Here is a 22,710-nt window from a genome sequence, read left to right on the forward strand (position 1 = left end):
ATATTAGCTATTAATTTGAGCAATTAATAACATAAAAACACATAAATGATCCAAACCATACTTTCAATTGCACTATATAATTTTTGATGTTCTAATTTAAATAATTATATATCGATCCAAATATTCTTAATATATTACAACAAATCTATTCCGTGCATCGCACGGGCGCAAATACTAGTATTTTTTAATAACAATGATTGAAATTGTTGCACAAAATTTTAAAATTTTAATTTATATTGAATAATTTTTTTTAAACGGATTTTATGTAACGCTTAAAATTTTTGTATCAACATAAATATAAATTTAATTTTAATCATTATATAAAATATTTTAAAAAAATAGTCCTATGTATTTTAAATTTTATAGTCCTATGTATAGTTGTTTCTACAAATAAATTTCTTTCATGTTATTATTGATTTTTATCAATATAATTTTTTAAAAAAAAATAAATTTATGTTTATTTTATTTTGTATATAATATTTTTTAACATATAAATAAAATTTCCAACAACACTCATTTTAAGATCATCTTCAATTAAATTTTGCATAGAAATACTAAATTTGCGGCATACTAAACTGGAGTGTGATGTTTGAACAGAGGTTAAGGATTTAAAACTAATTAGAGGTACTAATGAATATATTACTTTTGTTAATGATTAAATTATAATTACTTTTTGTTACTACTATGTAGTATGATGACACTTCTTTTACTATTCCAAATGGTGTAAAGAATTATAAGTATTTCAAAAAAAAAAATTATAATTACTTTTAAATATTAAAAAAATGACACATCAACCCAACAGGGTAGCTTAAGTGGCAAATGAGTTCTCTTTGTGAAGGAGAATTCCGGAATAACCTTGGTTCAATTCCCACAAGTGACGATTCCCTTTGGGCCAGCTTCTGTGCCTCTCGGAGCGAATTGGGTGGACCGAACCACAACATGTGGTTTACACCAAAAATAAAAAATAATGACACATCTAAAGTTAGTATTTTATGATATTTTTTCTAATAGTGAATTTATAAAAAATTTAATCAAAATATATCCATAATCTAAAATTAATGTACTTTAAGGAGGAGTAATTTTATTATAAGAGGACCACCTTAAATAACAAAACAACAATATACATACAAATATATAATATACATACAAAGCTAATAAGAGCCAATAATGTTAGGCCCTTAACTGGAACAAAAAAATGTCGGTATAATTGTTTCTTAAAATGAATGGTTCGTATTATTTTGATTTTAGTAATTTTGTAATGATTTTCCTTATTCACCCTCTATTATATTATTTTCTTCTCTTAAATAACCCCAAATTCCATTAGTATAAACTTTAGTAGTAACGGAGTATTCAGTTAACTATTTATTATTCTTAACTTACTCATTAATTTATATAAAAAGGTCTTAGGTTCTAAGCACATCCCAATTGTTAAACATATACTACAAATATGATAAAATAACCACATCCCAAGAGTTGGAATAATTGTTAAACATATACTACGAATATGTTAAAATGTATTAAAGATATATTATATAAAATTTAACATAAACTTTGGTCAAATAATTAGCCCGACTAAATACATAACATTTAAAATTGAGCGTCAAAGATTATAAATCAGGAACTTTAAAAATCATTTGATTTTTTTGCATTAAAAAAAACACATTTAGGTTAAGTTTTTTTTTTTTTTTTTTTTTCCCGATTAATTAATCTTCTTTTGATTATTTAGAACAAAACTTAGTATTTCAATTATCCTTTTGCATTATTTGAATGGTTTAGGTCATTATGATATTAATATTTTTTGTATCTATTTTTATAATAGTACAATTGCACATTACTTTACAAATATTATACTATTATTTTTTTATAGGAAAAAATTGTTCTTACATCATTGTTAGACCTGCACGACATAACTACAAAGTTATTGATCACAAATACAATTACAATTGGACTCTAAAACGGTACTACCATTTTTCAAAGAATTAACAATATATGTTGACATCCTACTGGCTCCAATTGAACAAATTTACACATCGATCAGAATATCATCAATGCATGAAAACTTCTAAATAAATTTGTAAGTTAATTTAATTTTTATTATATCATTATAACAATATCAATTGTAACCATATATTTTGAATTATTTATTATCACCCTCTTTTGACAGCAATTGTAGCAATTGTCAGGGACAAACTCTCAAAACAATTTGTCTCAACAACGAATGGAAATTTAAAAAATCAATGATTTCATTATTGTTGATGAAAAGTATGTATGTCATTTTATTACTGTTATAAAATTAAATAAATTAGTAGCTACAATAAAAAATAATACATATGTATTTAATTAATTTAGAATTGGATGTATATAATGCCTTTATTTAAAAAAAAAATTATTCATTATAAAAAAATTTTAAAAGAGTTATAATTTAAATAGTTATATTATCTTAATTTTCTACCATTCAAAGATTCATTACCTTCAAATTTATTAATTTATTATATTACTACATTGTCTATTATCTTCTTTTTACATTATCTTGTAATTGAATATCAAAGTTATGATACAAAATATGTTATATATATTTATTTACCAAGTATTTTATACAAATATCAAAAATATTAATATTTTGTTCAATATTTTTACATAATAACTTACGACACACTCTTACAACACATGAAACATGTAGTGAAAAAACTATCACTACCAAATATCAATATGTGCTTGTAAGATAAAGAGTTCATAGTATCCCAGTCATATACACAACAAGGAAAATCTAAAACATCCTACATTATAATCTCATTGCACGTTGTATCCCTCTATGCTACCACCAGTAACCCAATTGCACATGACACATTACCAATATTAAAAAAAAAAAAAAAACACGTACTGAAGATGAAGATAATGACAATGCCACCCAAAAGAGAATTAAGAAGAATTAAAGAAAATTAAATCAAAAGTAGTATTTATTTAGATTATCGCTTTTAGATTAAGTATTTAAACTAGCGTTATTACAAAGTTGCATACATTTATTTTAGTGACAATTATAATCAATCTCTTATATATTATTTTACATTTATATACTTTAAATTACCGATTTAAATAAACAAATTTAACATTTATTTACCCATGCGTGAACATCTCCTATTTAATATTGCATTGATATACTTTAAAATACTTATTTTAAAATAATTATTTGGCATTATTCCATTCGCGCAAGATGCGTAAAAAAATTTTAAAAAAAATAAATAAAAAAACTAGTAATATAATACAGCCCATAGAATTAAACAAACCACTTTATGGCATTTCTGTGGTCGATAAAACTGCAATATGCATTACTAGGTCCTTTGATCAGTTGATGTCGTCCCAGAACAATTTTTGGATTATATATATATATATATATATATATATATATATATATATATATATATTAAAGCCAAATAAAACTTAAAAGGAAAAAAAAAAAAAAAACACAAAAAAAACAAAATCTGTGCATTATTCAGTATTCACCTGTCGTGAGACTTTCAAAAAAAAAAAAAAAAAACATGTCGTGAGTGTGAGTCGGTGCATGGTTTTTAGCCCTCTAAATGTTGGCAGTGCTTAAAAAGGTAAAGATTTTGTGGGATGCATAATTGTCTTGCCAGCAGTGGCGGAGCCAGGAAATTTTGTCAGTGGGGGCAGAACATTACAACAAAAAAAGATAGTTTTTACAAAAATGAAACACTTAAAAGTATAATTATAAATATTTTTTGATATAAGTAAAAAATAAACCATATCAAAACTTTATAAAAATATTTATAATAAAATATGAAACATAATTAATTTGATAAAATAATTAGAATAGAAAATAAATTATAAAGTACACATCTCATTTTATATATATGAAATTGTGTTGAAGCAATAGCCTAACAATTAATAATAAAAAGTCATAAAACTTATTTAACACCCAACAAGATTCAAACCCTAGACCTTACCAAAGGCCAAACACACGCCCAACCAACGGAACTGAAGCAACCCTTGTTTAAATTCTTGTGTTTTATTATACTAATACTTAAAACCTGTTCTATATATACATATATACATACAAGGACAATATAGGGGTGGGGTGAGGGGAGGGGGGCAGCTGCCCCCACTGCCCCCATGCTGGCTCCGCCCCTGCTTGCCAGTTGCCATCTCCTCCACGTGAAGCGGTTAATTCAGTATTTTATATTTTTGCTGATAAATGGTTGTGAGCTGTTAGCTAATTGGGTTAATTAAAATGTATAATTAGTTAATAATATTAATTAATTATAGAAATGTGTTTGATAAATTAGTTGTTAGTTGATAGTTGTTTGATATTATTTTTTTTTTTAAAAGTTAATTGAAAAAATTGCTTTGAGCAGCTTTTTGAATTTTAGCATTTTAAAATTACAAAAAATTAATTAACTAAACATTTATATTAATTTTTTTAACCAAAGTCAAACAATTAATAATGGTCAAATAAGTTAAAATTTGCTGATAGACTAACTATTTTACCAAACAGGGCCCATATGAATAGAATATAATTGTTAAAATTTTTAGCTAAAATGATAATTTTGAGTGATTATTTTGTGATGTATATATATATATATATATATATATATATATATATATATATATATATGTATGTATATATATGGAGTCCACTCCTAATTTCGATTGAGTCAACGTGAATTTGAATTCTTCCTAGTGAAACAGAAAATTTGATATAGAATGAGAAATTGATTCTCAAAATAAATTAAAATTAGTACTAATAATTTTTGGTGCTAATTAAACCTCACGTGGGGTGCTTGTTAAGTTGACAGCACCGAATGGTGCTAAAAGCCGCTTAAGCTTTGCTAATCTATACTTCTATACTATATAAGAATAAGGTTCAAATTGGCCACTGAACATAACCTGAAAATTCAATTAGGTCACTGAACGAAAAAAAAAAGTGCAATTAGGCCATTGAACACTCAAAAAATGTGCAATTAGGCCACTGAACTCTCCAAACGTATGCAATTTTACCGGATAGCAGGTTACCATCAATTTTAATAGGTTACCTGCTTACGTGGCAGCTTAGTTGGCATTTTTAATAATTTTTAAATAATTTTTAATAATAAATTTTATAAAAAATTGGAAAAAATTAAATAAAAAATAAAATAAAGTCGTTTTTATTTTTTTTAAAAATTTTTTTAATAAAAAGTTATTATTAAAATTTATTAAAAATTAATTAAAATTTATTAAAAATGCCAACTCAGCTGCCACGTAAGCAGATAACCTGTTAAAATTGAGGGTAACCTGCTATCAGGTGAAATTGCACATTTTTAGAGTGTTCAGTGGCCTAATTGCACTTTTTTTTTTTTTCTTTCAGTGGCCTAAGTGCATTTTCAGGTTACGTTCAGTGGCCAATTTGAACTTTATTCCTACTATATATAATAACAAAATCCTAGAATTTTAACTTCTCGCCCAATTCCTAAAAAATCTCTCTTCTAAATAAAATATATTGATTTCTACTTTCCCATTCGTACAATAATTCTAAGTAAAAATTCTATTCTAAAATTTTAAAATAATGTAATACAATTTCCTTTGTACATCTATACTATATACAATTCCCTTTGTGGTATATATATATATATATATATATATATATATATATATATATATATATATATATATATATATATATATATATATATATATATATATATATACATTTGTTTCTTCCCGTGCGATTGTGCGGTGAATTAATGTGCGTGAGATTTATACTTAATGTGCGTGAGTGTTGTGCTTAATGTGCCTGAGATTTGTACTTAATGTGCGTGATGTTAATATACGTGAGTTTTGTACTTAATGTGCCTGAGTATTGTGCTTAATATGCGTGAGATTTGTGCTTAATGTGCGTGAGTAGTTCAGAATTACGATCTCAGAAAGAAGCAGAACAGAAAACTCACGCACATTAACGCGCAAGCTTCTTGTTACTTCTTCCTTCAATTTGTCCATGGATTCTGGATTATCAGCTACCTTTAGTACAGTTGAATATTTATATGTATGACGTACGCACAACAAAATTTGCACACTAGCTAAATGTGGATTTCTGTTGTATTATTCTCATAATTCTTAATCACCATAGATCGCCTCTGCATCATCATCATCAAGGAGGGGGCAATGGCTACTGGGGATGGGGAAGAAGCTGATATCTATATTTTTTACTGCATTTTACACATTCACGCAAATTAAGTACAAATCTCAGGCACATTAGACACTACACTCACGCACATTGAGTACAAATCTCACGCACATTAATCAACCGCACAACCGAACGGAAAGCATTCACCAGATATATATATATATATATATATATATATATATATATATATATATATATATATATATATATATATATATATATTTTGAAATCGTCTTATTCATCCGAACAACAATAATTAATTAATAGTAATGAATTATAATATATTAATTATTGCATGTATATAATCTAAATGTTATTTTAGATCAGAGTTTACAATTTAAGGTGAACCTGAGACCATGATATAATTTGCCGGGGTGATGAATTGCTTTCGTTTTGTTTATTTATTTATTTATTTTTTATTTTTATTTTTATTTTTATTTTTATATCTGTTGGAAGGGGGACACCCAAAATATAAGAGACAGAAGCAGACTATTGTCGCCAAAGAGAAATGCCATCGAGGTCATCGTGCAGGGCGTTTATGGCCTCGTCCGGGGGGTTGTAGAGAATGTGGAGGCCCTTGGGGAGGTTCTTTGCTTTGCGTGCTAAGACGTCGGCAAGCCGGTTTTGCTCACGGTTCACAAGAGACAAGCTCCAACTGGCCATTGTATGAACTTCCTTTGCACAGGCCGATAGTAGGTTATGCAGCACGTTATTGTTCGCATGGCCACTATTGAAGCACTCGAATAGATCCTTAGAATCAGTTTCGAAGATGATCTTCGTGTAGCCCAAGTGTTTGGCAAGTATAATACCTTTCAACAGAGCCCATGTTTCAGCTTCCAGTGGGGAACAAATGCCGATGTTATACATGAACCCTGCCAACCATGATCCTTTGTTATCTCTGACAGCCCCGCCACAGCTCGCCATGTTTGTGCGCAGATCAACCGAGCCATCTAAGTTCATCTTTACCATATCAGTTGGAGGCGCGGACCAGCATAGATTTGTCCATGGACTCCAGAAACTGTGATCGTGAGAAATCCTGGATTTTACGAGAGCATTGTACGCTAGTTCAGTTTGGGATCTAATCCATGCAGCTTTGAGTGTAACTGGTTTCTCTAAATTGTTGAAGATCCTGTCATTTCTCCATCTCCAAATCCACCAGATCGTGGTAGCAAAGAGGGCACCTTCGTTGCAGGGGTGGTTGCCATTGTGTTTGCCTTTGATGCCCAAGTGGAACCAGTCTTGGAAGGAAAGGTGCGAGGCCATATATAGGAAGGGAAGAACTCGCTGCCAGACCTTAGCTGCTGCAGGGCAATTTCGTAGGACGTGCTAAGTATCCTCTACTTCGGATGTGCATAGCGAGCATTTATCGCAGCTTGCGATGCCACGCTTGACTCTGTTTCTATTGGTGAGGATTTTGTCATGAGCTACCAGCCAAGTGAATGTGCAAATCTTATAAGGGACTTTTAATTTCCATATTTTGTTCCATATGGCTGCTTGGACCCTCTCTGTTGAATCTAGAGCAGCTTCATAGGCCGAGCTTACAGTTAGGTTGCCCGACATTTCAAACATCCAGCCGACAGTATCGATATTATCTTCATCAGTACTAATGATAATGGCTGAAAGTTTCTCCAAGCAGACTGGAGGCAAAAGTAGACTCAGTTGATCCTTCCGCCACCCACTTGCGGGATCCCAGTAGCTTGCTACTGGTCTGTACAGCTCCGGGAGTGGGAGTGCTTCAGTCAAGTAGTCCTTTAAGGGGAAGGTCTCCAACCATTTATCCAGCCAGAACAAGGTATTATAGCCATTTCTCACCACTTTTTTTATTCCTTTTTGGATTATATGGCATGAGTTGAGGATGCCTTTCCAGGTATGGGACATGTTTCTCTTGGGTTGCCATATGGAGCAGTCATCTGAGGTAATAGAGTATTTGGATTTGAGTAGTCGCACCCATAAGGTATCTTTCTCATGCAGGATTCTCCACCCAAGCTTGGCCAAAAACGCTTGGTTCATTTGTCTCAACTTTCGTATACCGAGGCCTCCACATTGTTTGTTCGTAGTAACTGTACCCCAATTGACGAGATGGACTTTCCTCGAGCCTTCCGAGCTTCCCCACAAGAAGCACCGAATTTGTTTTTCGATGGAATCCAGGACACCAAGTGGTATAGGGATCGTCTGCATGGAATAATATGGTATTGTGGACAGAACAGACTGAGCTAGCGTATACCGGCCTGCGAATGAGAGGGTTTTCGACCTCCAACCTGATAGTCTGGCTTGTACTCTTTCTAGGATGCCTGAAAACGCTTGCTTTTTCAATCGGCCATGAATGGATGGCATCCCCAGATATTTCCCGGGGTCATCTACTGTAGGGAAGCCGATTGTCCTGGAGATGGAATCCTGAAGAATTGGAGGGGTATTTTTGGAGAAGAAAACGGATGATTTCTGTAGGTTGATTTTCTGACCAGACGTAGAGCAGAATGTGTCCAGGCAAGCTTTCATTTCGGTAGCCTGCTTGGTTGTAGCTTCGCCAAATAAGATCATGTCGTCTGCGAAGAAAAGATGGGTAATGTGAGGGCCATCTCTTGTAAGCTTGACGCCATTCCAGTTTCCTGCATGAATAGAGGCTTCAATAAGATGGCTGAGATATTCTGTGCATAACGCAAAGAGGAGGGGTGAGATAGTGTCTCCCTGGCGAATCCCTCTCCCCGGATGGAACCAATTCGAGAGCACCCCATTGTAGTTAATAGCCAGTATTGCTGTAGTAACACAAGTCATGATGTTCCTAATCCATTGGTGATTGAGACCAATATTCTGGAGAGTTAATTCAATAAAGTCCCAGGCAAGCCTATCATAGGCCTTCTCTAAGTCCACTTTGAACATCATCCAGCGTGTAGAACTTTTCTTGTGTTTCATTGAATTGAGGATCTCTTGGTAGATGATAATATTATCTGTAATCTGCCTTTCCGGAACAAAACTAGTTTGGTGAGGTCCTATAAGTTTCTTTGAGGCTGGTTTTAGCCGGTTTGCCATTGTCTTTGTTATGAGCTTGTAAGAGACGTTGCACAGACCAATCGGTCGCAAATGTTTGACAGAGTCCGGGTTGGGTACTTTGGGGATGAGGGTTATTATGGTGTCATTGCACAAGGTTGGCAGCCCGCCATCTGCAAAAAAGCTTAGAACAAAATTAGTTAAGCAATCGCCAGTTATCTCCCATGTTTTCTGATAGAATCCTGCCGTAAGGCCATCAGGTCCAGGCGCTTTGTTAGGTGACATCTCAAACAGGGCTTTCTTGACCTCTTCTTTTGAGAACGGAGCATTAATCCTTGCCCAGTCTTCCATGCTTAGACCCGGAAAGCCACCTTGCCGTGGCTCTTGGCGTGCAGAAACAGTACCCCTGGAAAAAAGGTTCACAAAGTGGTTAAAAATATGTTCTCTTATCTGTTCTTCCGAGGTGATCTGTTTTTTATTTTTATTGAGTGACATATAATTGAATTTTTGGTGTGCGTGATTCAGTAACTAATTTTAAATTTATTCCTTAGTCCTTACCTTCTTAACTTTTCACTTGATAAGTCTTAACAATTATTCTTAACTTATTTTTAGGTATACCTAAGGTTTCTATCGGACACAATGACTAATTCTCTCATCTGGTCTGAAAACTTAAGCCTATTTCATTCCCAAAGTCAAGGATCAAACTCTTAACCTTTGATTAAGAATGGATGAGTTCTTTCCACTCAACCACACCCTTCAGGTTATTATTCTTAACTTATTGATTTGTATAAGAAAAGCCGTCTTAGATTTGAACCCCATCCCAATCAGAATTGGAATAATTGTTAAACATATACTACGAATATGTTAGAGTGTATTAAAAAAAAAAAAAAAAACTAGTTACCAAACGTGTATTGCGCCAATTTTTCAATGCTCAATGTGTATTTTTAAATTTGTGTTTCAAAATTTATCAAAGTATCATTCAATATCCTGCGTATATCAATGCAAGATTATCAAATTTTTCATAAAATTAAATATTTCAAGAATGTATAACTATGACATGTGGCATAATTTTTCAAAAAATTAACTAGTGCAATAATAGCAGTTTTAGAGGGAAACACCTTCACTGGATAGTACCGAAGCATAATTTTTGCAAAATGAAACCCTATTATTTGGTGTGACACGTGCTTCCTCTTGTTGCCACTTCTGTCATAAATGAATTTTTTATTTAATCTAGTCCCTTGGTGTGTTTCATTGCAATTTTAGTGCATTGGCGCAATGCACATTCAAAAACTGAACCAAATCCTCGTTTCCCAAAAAGATACTGATAATTGACATATAGTTTCTCATCTGTGTTGAATGTATACTATAAATTAGGTGCACCATTTCATCAATACCAATGCGTGATTCTAATTAATTGATCAAAGTTTATTTAAATTTAATATTGTATTTTTTAATACACTCTAACATATTCATAGTATATGTTTAACAATTATGTCAATTTTGATTGGAAGAGGTTTGAACCTTAGACTTTCCTTATGAAAATCAATGAGTAAGTTAAGAATAATAAATAGTTAACGGAATATTTTGTTACTAAAGTTTACACTGACGGAATGTAGGAGCATTTAAGAAAATTAAATAATATAATAGAGGGTAAAGTAGAAAAAAAAATAATAATAAAATCAAAATAATATGAACAATGCATTTCAACAAAACATTACACTAACATTTTTTAGTTCCTATTAAAGCCTAACTTTATTAACTCTTATTAAGTTTGTAGATACAATATAAAATTGAACATAAATTTTGGTCAAATAACTAGCTCGACTAAATACATAATATTCAAAGTTGAGCATCAAAGATTATAAATAAGGAACCTTGAAAATCATTTTTTTCATTAAAAAAAAAAAACAAATTTAGATTAAGTTGTTTTTTTTCTTTTTCTTTTTCATTTAATTAATCTTCTTTTGATTATTTAGAACAATATTCAGTATTTCAATTATGCTTTTGTATTATTATTGAGAATGATTTAGGTCATTATGATATTAATAATTTTTGTTTGTATTTCTATAATGGTGCAATTGTACATTACTTTACAAATATTGCATTTTTTTACCTGGACGAAATTATTTTTACATCATTGTCAGACCTGTGCAACATAACCACAAAGTTGTTGATTAGAAATACGACTACACCTGGACTTTAAATGGTAAGACTATTGTCCAAAAATTGACAATGTTGTTTTCAAAAAAAAAAAAAAAAAAAAAAATTGACAATGTTGACATCCCTGATCCCACTGGGTCTAATTGAATAAAGTTTACCCATCATCTCAGAATTTTATCAATGCATGAAAACTTCTAAAGAAATTTGTAAGTTAATTTTTATTATATCATTATAACAATATATATTTTTACTACCTTATCTAATCTTATTCCTTAAATAAACTAGGAACTTTTCGATCCACAATAACTCATTCAACAATAACGGTTGAACCAAAAGTATCTCGAACAGAACACTAAAGAACTGATATGCTTTTATGCTGATAATAATACATAAATGGTAATTATATGATTATCTTACGTAGCCACATTTAAAACTCATTATTAAAAATGTCAATGTAGGACAATAGAACATTGTGACACACTTGACGCATTGAAAAGATGCTGAGACTACAGAAATGATGCAATCAATCTTGCAAATCCAGAAAAATGAAGAATTTTAAAAAATAGCCACCGTTGTAGCATTTATTAATCCTGTATGTAAAATACTTATTGTGCATCATTTATATATATTAGAACTAATATAAATTTACAATTCATTTCAATTTTTAGACTCAACCTGTTTGGATTAAAGACAAAATCAACATTAATAATCTTTGACAATAAAAACACTCAGTATTTGAACTACGTGCAGAGTCATCGTTGTTACTCATGAACCTTTTACAAATATAATAAATATTACTCCGTAATATTTTGTTCAATACTTTAACATGAGAGTCTACGAGACACATCTCACAACACATGAAACATGTAGAAAAAACTATCACCGCCAAGTATCAAAAGTGCTTGCAAGATCAAGGCCATGTTTGGTAAATGGCTGTTAGCTGATAGCTATTAGCTGTTAGCTGATTGGGTTAATTAGAGGGTATAACTAGTTGATAATATTAGGGAAAGGGATCAAATAGGCCCTCAAACTTTAGCTTAAAAGTCAATTAGGCCCTTAAACTTTTTAAAGGTACAATTACACTCATAAACTATTCATTTAGGTGTAATGAAGCCCTAAATCAGGTTAACGACCTGCTATCACAGGTCATTAGGGTTCAGGCCACCTTCTGACGAATTTTTCGGCAGAAAAAAAGTGACCGGCGACAGACCGACGAAATTTCCGGCAAAAAAAAGTGACCAGCGACCGTTTGACCGGTCACAGAGAATGTCATTTTTTTTTATGTAAGTGGGTGTTTAGAACCAAGAGTAAGGCTAATGGTTCGATTGAGCGTTACAAGGCTCGGTTAGTTGCCAAGAGATTCAATCAAATTGCCGGCGAAGATTTCTTTGAGACCTTTAGTCCCGTTGTTAAACCGACTACGGTACGTCTTCTTTTATCCTTAGCTATTTCTCGTGGATGGACTATTCGACAGTTGGACATACACAATGCTTTTTAAATGGCAATCTCGCTAAGACGGTTTATATGCGTCAGCCCCCTGGTTATGAAGATAATATGATGCCCGGGCACGTTTGTCTCCTTCAACGTTCTTTATATGGGCTTAAGCAAGCTCCCCGTGCTTGGTTCACTCATTTGCATGATTTTCTGGTTTCTGCTGATTTCTCACCTTCCAAGACATATGTCTCTCTATTTATATATTCACATGGCAATACTCGTCTATATTTTCTGGTTTATGTGGATGATATTTTGGTTATGGGATCTGATCCGGCTCATGTGACTGCTCTTATTGACAAGTTGGCTCTTGAGTTTAAAGTTCGTGATATGGGTGTGCCCTCGTTCTTTCTGGGTATTGAGACCATTCCGTTGTCTGATGGCATGTTTCTGTCTCAACAACGATACATGAAGGATATTCTAAAACGAGCAGGTATGGTTGATTACAAGTCCGTGGCTACTCCGGTTTCAACCACGAAGGCCGAGACTGATGCCGTGGTACCATACGCTGATCCCACTCAGTATCGCAGCTTTGCAGGTGCTCTGTAATATCTTACGGTAACTTGGCCTGATCTTTCCTATGCAGTCAATCGTTTGTGTCAACACATGCACTCTCCCTCTACTATGGATCGGGCGGCTCTCAAGAGGGTGTTACGGTATGTAAATGGGACACTACATCTTGGTCTTAAGATTTCGTCTTCTCCTTCTCTAGATATTCATGCATATTCTGATTCGGATTGGGCTGGCAATCCTGATGATCGCAAATCTACTAGTGGTTTTGCTGTATTTTTGGGGACCAATCTTGTCTCATGGGTTTGTCGAAAACAACGTACTGTGGTTTGTTCATCAACTGAGGTTGAATACAAAGGACTGGCTGATGTCTCTGCAGAGGTTACTTGGCTCGTCTCTCTGATGAAGGAAATCGGGTTTGCGCCACCTTCTGTGCCCAAACTCTGGTGTGACAATCTGGGAGTTACTTATCTGTGTGCTAATCCGGTGTTTCATGCTCGCACCAAGCACATTGAGATCGACTACCACTTTTTTCATGATAAAGTCGCAAAGAAGGAATTACAAGTCAATTTTATTTCTACTAAAGATCGGGTAGCGGATATTTTTACTAAGTCTCTTTCGTCTGTACGTTTTAATTTACTCCGTTGCAAGCTCAATGTTTTGGCTGACCAACCTTGTGCTTGAGAGGGAGTATTAGGACTATTAGGACTCTATTATCCATATTAGACTAGGACTATATTATTCGTGTTAGACTAGGATTCTATCTAGCATCTCTATATATTCGCTCCCTGTACTCTCAGACATTATTACTGAATACAACACAATTATATTCTCATCATTCTTAACTTACTCATTAATTTATATAAAAAGGTCTTAGGTTATAATCACATCCCAATTAGAGTTGGAATAATTGTTAAACATATACTACGAATATGTTAAAATGTATTAAAAATTTACTCCGTATTGTATAAAATTTAACATAAACTTTGGTCAAATAATTAGCCCGACTAAATACATAGCATTTAAAGTTGAGCATCAAAGATTATAAATCAGGAACTTTAAAAATCATTTGATTTTTTTGCATTTAAAAAAAAAAACACATTTAGGTTAAGTTTTTTTTTTTTTCCATTTAATTAATCTTCTTTTGATTATTTAGAACAAAACTTAGTATTTCAATTATCCTTTTGCATTATTTGAATGATTCAGGTCATTATGATATTAATATTTTTTGTATGTATTTTTATAATAGTACAATTGCACATTACTTTACAAATATTATACTATTATTTTTTTATCGGACAAAATTATTCTTACATCATTGTTAGACCTGCACGACCTAACTACAAAGTTATTGATCACAAATACAATTACAATTGGACTCTAAAACGGTCCGACCATTTTTCAAAGAATTAACAATGTTGACATCCTACTAGCTCCAATTGAACAAATTTACACATCGATCAGAATATTATCAATGCATGAAAACTTCTAAATAAATTTGTAAGTTAATTTAATTTTTATTATATCATTATAACAATATCTATTGTAACCATATATTTTGAATTATTTATTATCACCATCTTTTGACATCAATTGTAGCAAACTAGCAATCGTTATTGACAAACTCTCAAAACAATTTGTCTCAACAACGAATGGAAATTTAAAAAATCAATGATTTCATTATTGTTGATGAAAAGTATGTATGCCATTTTATTACTGTTATTAAATTAAATAAATTAGTAGCTACAACAAAAAATAATACATATGTATTTAATTAATTTAGAATTGGATGTCTATAATGCCTTTATTTAAAAAAAATTATTCATTATAAAACAATTTAAAAAAAGTTATAATTTAAATAGTTATATTATCTTTATTTACTACAACTCAAAGATTCATTACCTTCAAATTTATTAATTTATTATATTACTACATTGTCTATTATCTTCTTTTTACATTATCTTGTAATTGAGTATCAAAGTTATGATACAAAATATGTTATATATATTTATTTACCAAGTATTTTATACAAATATAAAAAATATTAATATTTTGTTCAATACTTTCACATAATAACTTACAACACACATCTCAAAAATATTAAACATGTAGGGAAAAAACTACCACTACCAAATATCAATATATATGTGCTTGTAAGATAAAGAGTTCATAGTATCTCAGTCATATACACAACAAGGAAAATCTAAAGCTTCCTACATTATAATCTCATTGCATGTTGTATCTCTCTATGCTACCACCAGTAACCCAATTGCACATGACACATTACCAATATTAAAAAAAAAAAAGAACATGTACTGAAGACGAAGATAATGACAATGCTACCCAAAAGAGAATTAAGAAGAATTAAAGAAAATTAAATCAAAAGTAGTATTTATTTAGACTATCGCTTTTAGAGTAAGTATTTAAACTAGCGTTATTACAAAGTTGCAAACATTTATTTTAGTGACAATTATAATCAATCTCTCATATATTATTTTACATTTATATACTTTAAATTACCGATTTAAATAAATAAATTCAACACTTATTTACCCATGAACATCTCCTATTTAATATTACATTGATATATTTTAAAATACTTATTTTAAAATAATTATTGAACATTATTCTATTCGCGCAATGCACGTAAAAAAAATTAGTAATATAATACAGCCAATTAAACAAACCACTTTATGGCATTTCTGTGGTCGATAAAACTGCAATATATATGCATTACTTGTAAGCACACAATCCACGTAACAATTAGTAGATACGTGGCTATTGAAACAGAGTTTAGATTACCAACCTCCAGCCATAGCTTTAGATCTTGATCACCAGGGACTCTTGGTCTGATGAGCAGAAGTTCCTCGGGCTGCTGTAAAATCTCCGTAGGTTTTAGTTATGTTTCTCTCACTTCTCTCAGTGACTTTAGATGGTGTATGATACGTCAACCGAGCAGTGAGAGGACTTGGGAGTCTAAATAACCTACATCCCATCAATGTAGGTAACTAATTACCTAATGCTGACTAAGTTCTAATACTTAGTCAGCCTATTGATTTGCACCACTTAAATATTATTGTTATTATATAATAAACTTGATAATAATAATAATGATAATACATAAGGAAAACCTTACATTCTCCCACTTGGTGCAAATACGGAACCCAAGAACAAGATTTATACCAACCATAATGACATGTCCTCCTTAGCGCAAGTAATATCCATTATGATCAAATGCAAACTGTCATTGAGTCCTTTAGGTAATCAAACTTAATGAAACAAACCATATGTTTATTTCAAGTCCACTGAAGTATATTTTCTTATTGAGATAAACTGAATTGTGTACACACTCAAAGAAAATATCTGAAGTATCTGAAGAGGAAAAAAAAACTTAAGTGCAAAAGAATTTCATTATTAAACTGAATGTATATACAAATTACAAAGTGGACGAAAGTCCTATTTTCTGAATCAGATCCTTGAATTTAGACGGAGGCATGCCTTTAGTCAAGGGATCTGCTAGCATCAACTCAGTATTAATGTGTTCAATGAATACAACTTTATTCTTGACACGCTCCCTAATGGCTAAGAACTTGATGTCGATGTGTTTACTTCGACTCCCAGATTTTTCGTTCTTAGTTAGGAAGACTGCAGCTAAGTTGTCACAATAAACTTTCAGTGGCTTAGATATAGAATTCATAATTCTAAGCCCGGAGATGAAATTCTTGAGCCACACACCTTGCGAAGTAGCCTCAAAACAGGACACGAACTCGGCTTCCATGGTAGAAGTGGTTATTAAGGATTGTTTAACACTTCTCCATGAAATTGCCCCACCAGCCAATATGAAGACGTACCCGGAAGTCGATCTCCGAGAATCAACACAGCCAGCGAAGTCCGCATCAGAATAACCAACAACATCGAGGATGTCCGTCTGCCTAAAACCCAACTTGAAATCTTTAGTACCTTGGAGATACCTCAGAACTCTCTTCACAGCTCCCCAGTGGTCTAAGCCTGGATTATGCAAGTACCGCCCTAACATACCAACGGCAAAGGCAATGTCGGGCCTTGTACAAACTTGAATATAGCCGAGACATCCAACCGCTTCAGCATATGGAACATCCTTCATACGCTCCGTCTCCAACTCGTTCTTAGGACATTGGTCCAAACTAAACTTATCCCCTTTTGCAATGGGCGCAACATTCGGTGAACAGTTTTTCATCCGAAACCTTTCCAAAACTTTGTTAATATAGGTTTCCTGCGATAGACCCAGTATGCCCCGGGACCTATCCCTATGAATCTTTATGCCAATGACATAAGATGCTTCACCCATATCTTTCATATCAAAGTTTTTGGAAAGTAACTGTTTCACGTCACGAAGCATCCCCACCTCATTAGTGGCGAGTAGGATATCATCCACATATAAAACAAGGTAATAGACTTTACTCCCACTAACTTTCTGGTATATACAAGGATCTAAGGGACTTTCAACAAAACCAAATGATGAAATGACCCCGTCAAACTTAATATACCACTGACGGGAGGCTTGTTTTAAACCGTATATGGACTTCCTAAGCCTACACACCAAATCCTCACCACCTCTAGAAGAGAAACCTTCAGGTTGTTTCATATAAACTTCCTCTTCTAGATCACCATTTAGAAACGCGGTTTTCACATCCATTTGTTGCAACTCAAGATTAAAGTGTGCAACCAAAGCTAGAATGATTCGAAGAGAATCTTTCTTTGATACAGGAGAAAAGGTCTCCTTGTAATCAATTCCTTCTTTTTGAGTGAATCCCTTAGCAACGAGTCTGGCCTTGTACCTCTCAATGTTACCTAATGAGTCTCTTTTGGTTTTAAATACCCATTTACAGCCAATCGGCTTGGCCCCATTAGGTAACTCAACAAGGTTCCAAACTCCATTACTCTTCATGGAATTCATTTCATCTTTCATGGCTTCTAACCACAAATCGGACTGTGCACAATTCGTAGCTTGTGAAAACGTTATGGGATCATTTTCAGCTCCAATGTCAGATTCTTGTAGATACGATACATAATAGCTAGGAACTGCTGAACGCTTTACCCGAGTAGACCGTCTTAATGTTGGAACACCAGTACCTTGTGAAGGTTGTGGCGCAACTACCTCTTCAGGAACTGGATGTAGTTCTTGGATTGGTTCAATTTCGGTCTGTGCGGGTTCAGGATCTTGCTGAAAATCCTGAATTGGTTCAACCATTGGCTCAAAGTCTAGCTCAGGAGGTTGCTGTAAGTCCTGAACTTGTTCTTCCAATGGTTGAGTTTCAACAGCTTGTGGAATCTCAACAATGGGTTGCACAACCGCAGGCGGGACTGAAGGCGCATTGCGTATAAGTACAACTCCGTTAGATGACGTTGAAGGGCAAGAGTCAACATGATCAAATAAAGGAACTAAGTCCTTAAATCGATCTCTCCCACTGATCAAGTCATCTTCAAGAAACTTAGCATTTCTTGATTCCACTATCCTAGTCGTATGTTTTGGACAATAAAACCTATAACCCTTAGAAGACTGTGCATACCCAATAAAGAAAGCACTTATCGTCCTCGGGTCAAGTTTCTTTTCATGTGGGTTATAAATCCTCACCTTAGACGGACAACCCCAAACACGCATATGATGCAAGCTCGGTTTCCAACCTTTGAAAAGCTCAAAAGGTGTCTTGGGGACAGCCTTGGTCGGAACCCGGTTTAATATATACGTTGCCGTCTTGAGAGCGTCGGCCCACAATGATTTTGGAAGTGTGGAGTTGCTCAGCATACTCCGCACCATGTCCAAAAGAGTCCGATTCCTTCTTTCAGCAACACCATTTTGATCCGGGGAACCCGGCATGGTGTATTGGGCAACAATCCCATGCTGTTGAAGGAATTCAGCAAATGGACCCAAAGCTTGTCCATTTTCTGTGTATCTACCATAATATTCACCACCTCTGTCTGACCTAACTATTTGTATTTTCTTCTTGCATTGGTTTTCAACTTCAGCCTTAAAGGTTTTAAAGGCATCCAATGCTTCATACTTATGATGAAGTAAATACACATAGGTAAATTTAGAGAAGTCATCTATAAAGGTAATGAAATATTTCTGACCCTGCATATCCATATCTGGACAGCATATGTCAGTATGAATTACCTCTAATAATGTTGAACTTCTATTGGCACCTTTCTTCGACTTGTTAGTCTGCTTGCCTTTAATGCAGTCTATACAAGTCTCAAAGTCAGTATAGTCTAGAGTAGAAAGTACTCCATCCTTTACCAACCTTTTAATGCGATCAAGGGAGATGTGTCCCAATCTCCGGTGCCACAACATTGAAGATTTATCGTTAACACTACACCGTTTGGTGCCAGTTTGAACATGTAAGGAATCATAACTTGCATCGTTTTGTAAGTGAAGACGATAAAGACCATCAGACAGTGTACCATTTCCAATACAAGTAGAATTATCAAACAATTTAAAATACTTGTCTGAAAAAATAAAATTGAATCCAAACGGTACAAGTCTTGAGACAGAAACCAAATTTCGTGAAAAAGTTGGTACGTAAAATGTCCTCTCTAAATTCAAAACGAAACCACTGTCTAAAATCAGCCTGCAAGTCCCTACAGCTTCAACCGGCGAGCCCATCTTATTTCCGGAGAAGATGTTTCGCTCATTTGACATCGGTTGTCTCAGATTTTGCATATCCTGTAAAGAATTTGCAATGTGGATTGTTGAACCAGAATCGATCCACCAAGTGTTAGCATTAACATCTGACATATTGGATTCAAAACAAACAAAGGAAGAGATCATACCTTTCTCAGACATCCACTTCTTAAACTTTGCACAGTCCTTCTTCATATGCCCCTTCTTCTTACAGAAGAAGCATTTCTGTGCTTTCTTAATGTCAGTCTGAGGGGATAATTTTGCTTTCCCTTTAGCTGCAGTGTGGCGCTTGCCAGATCTCCCTTTATGCTTTGCTACTGCAAGCATGACATTCTCCCCTTTTTGTTCCTGACGTAGTCTCCCTTCTTCTTGCACGCACTTATTAATTAGATCATTAATGGTCCATTTCTTGTCATGTGTGTTATATGCAATTTTGAAGGTGCTATACTCAGGAGGGAGAGTGTTTAGTGCAAAATGCACCACAAATGAGTCTGGCAGCTTGATCTCCAACTTGTCTAGTTGAGCTGCAATATCACTAAGTTGCATGATGTGACTGCGCACACCATCGGCAGGAGAATAACGAAGGGAGGTGAACTGCATTATTAAGGTGCTTGCTAGGGATTTGTCTGAAGTTTCAAACTTCTTGGCAATGGCCTCAATACACTCTTGAGCTGTTTTAAGCTTATCAATCGTGCGGCGTATATCACTCGAAACCCGAGACTTAATGAAAAACATGCACAGGCGATTGTGCCGCTCCTATTTAGCCCAAATGTCTTTGGCTTCTTGAGTGCTCGTCGCGGTTATAGCCGGAGGCGCGGGATGGTGAATAGCATAGTCCATCTCATTCATGCCAAAGTAGATCAGGAGCGCATCATTCCACTCTCTATAATTATTAGGAGTAAGCATTGGGACCTGAACGTGTGAGACAATTGGGATAGTTTCTGAAAGGAAATTATGAGTTTGTTAGTTTTGATTTTCGAGGCACAAAAGAACTAAAGTGCATATTTTGCCAATGCAAACTTATGCAAAAAGATAAATTCAAATGCCATAAAAATTGCCTGTGGGCTGAATTTTTACGCATAATGAATTTACCAAACTGAATGGTGAAAACCAGAATGGGTACGGTTTGGGTGTTTCCACCCTTGATGACAAAACTACCAAAACTATATGCCGATACATAATCCCTGTGGGCAAATTATGATCATAGCCTGGCATTTCGTCCTAATCAATCCTACAAATACAACAAAATTGCCTGTGGGCTAAATTTTGCCATATCATATAGAATTAACTACAAGGATATTGCCAACTCTTTATGTGAGTGAATCTAAATACAATTTAAGCAATTAAAGATGCTGTGGCTACTCTTTAATCACAAAATTGTAATCACTTGGCAAAAGGTAATTTAAAGCCTAGCAAACAGATTAAACCATAACATGATAGACAATCTTTAGGTATACTCCCAGGAAAGTTGGTCGAGACGAAGCTCGGTTAAATACCAACTCCTTAGACAGAGTAGCGTTGCAAGGGGACTAGTAGCAACAAGGCCTTTAAGCCAGGGCCATAGAACTAGTATACCTCCCCAAGAAACTTCCCTAAGTCATGTATTCTCATATTTGAAGTAAAATTGTTTGAAAGATCTATAATATGGTTATAAACCTGTGGATAAGGCTTTAAATTTGGGTAAACTAAAACTTTGATTTACTTTATGTGCTTTATAGCTTTAGAAAGACACGAGCGGAGCAATAACTGAATGAGTAAACTAACATGCTTAATCTATCCTTAAAAGGCACTAAATTCACCTAAAGGCACTATAACATGCGTAATAGGCATATAATTCAGACTTAAAGGCACTAGATTCATACTTAAAGAACATGCTTATCTAACATATGCATAATTATAACAATCAAATTAATGCAATAAACAGTAATACATGCTCAGATTATGCACATTATAACTCATGCTCCACAATTAAATTGTAATACTGAATACAATTTAAACTGAAATTCAATATTAAATTAAAATTCAAACAAATTGAGACAGAATAATTTGTTCAAAGTAATTATAATTTAATATCAACTTTAGAAAAAAAATTTTGAATAAAACCCATAAGAAGAAGCTAAATATGATGAAGAGAGAACAGGCCCCAAAAAAAAAAAAAAATTCAGCAAGCCCCAAACAAATTTTTAGGCCCAAATTTCTGGCAAGCCCAAAGCCAAAATTTTTTTTTTTTTTTTTTTGGAGCCTAGGTCTGGCCGAATTGGGCCAGACCCGGCCCAAAAAGCAAAATCTCATCATCTTCTTCATCTGCGCTGCGCAACACGAACAGATGATACGGAGAACCAAATCGGCGAGACGGAGAAGCAGTGGCGGAGAAGCCGGGAGGACCCCACTCCACCACCACCGCCAGACCGCTCGCCATCGCCGCCACGCCATGTCCGTGTCTCCGCCGCCGGCCACCTCCGCGCCATTGAAGGAGGCAGTTGGTGTCGACACTATCGGGAGCAACCCAGTGCCGCCACCACCGCCGTCCTTGGCGGGAGTCAGCCAGCGCCACCGGAGGGGCGTGCATCGCCGGCGAACGGAATCCGGCGAGCACTCCCCTTGCCGGCGAACGGGAAGAAAACAAATGGCGAAGGAGAAAAAAAACGCAGAGCAGTACGGGGAAAAAAAACTGAATTTTTTTTTTTTTTAACTAAATGCGGAAAAAAAAAAATACACAATATTT

Source organism: Ipomoea nil, unplaced genomic scaffold (assembly GCF_001879475.1).
Source record: "Ipomoea nil cultivar Tokyo-kokei standard unplaced genomic scaffold, Asagao_1.1 scaffold0256, whole genome shotgun sequence".
NCBI classification, from domain to species: Eukaryota; Viridiplantae; Streptophyta; class Magnoliopsida; order Solanales; family Convolvulaceae; genus Ipomoea; species Ipomoea nil.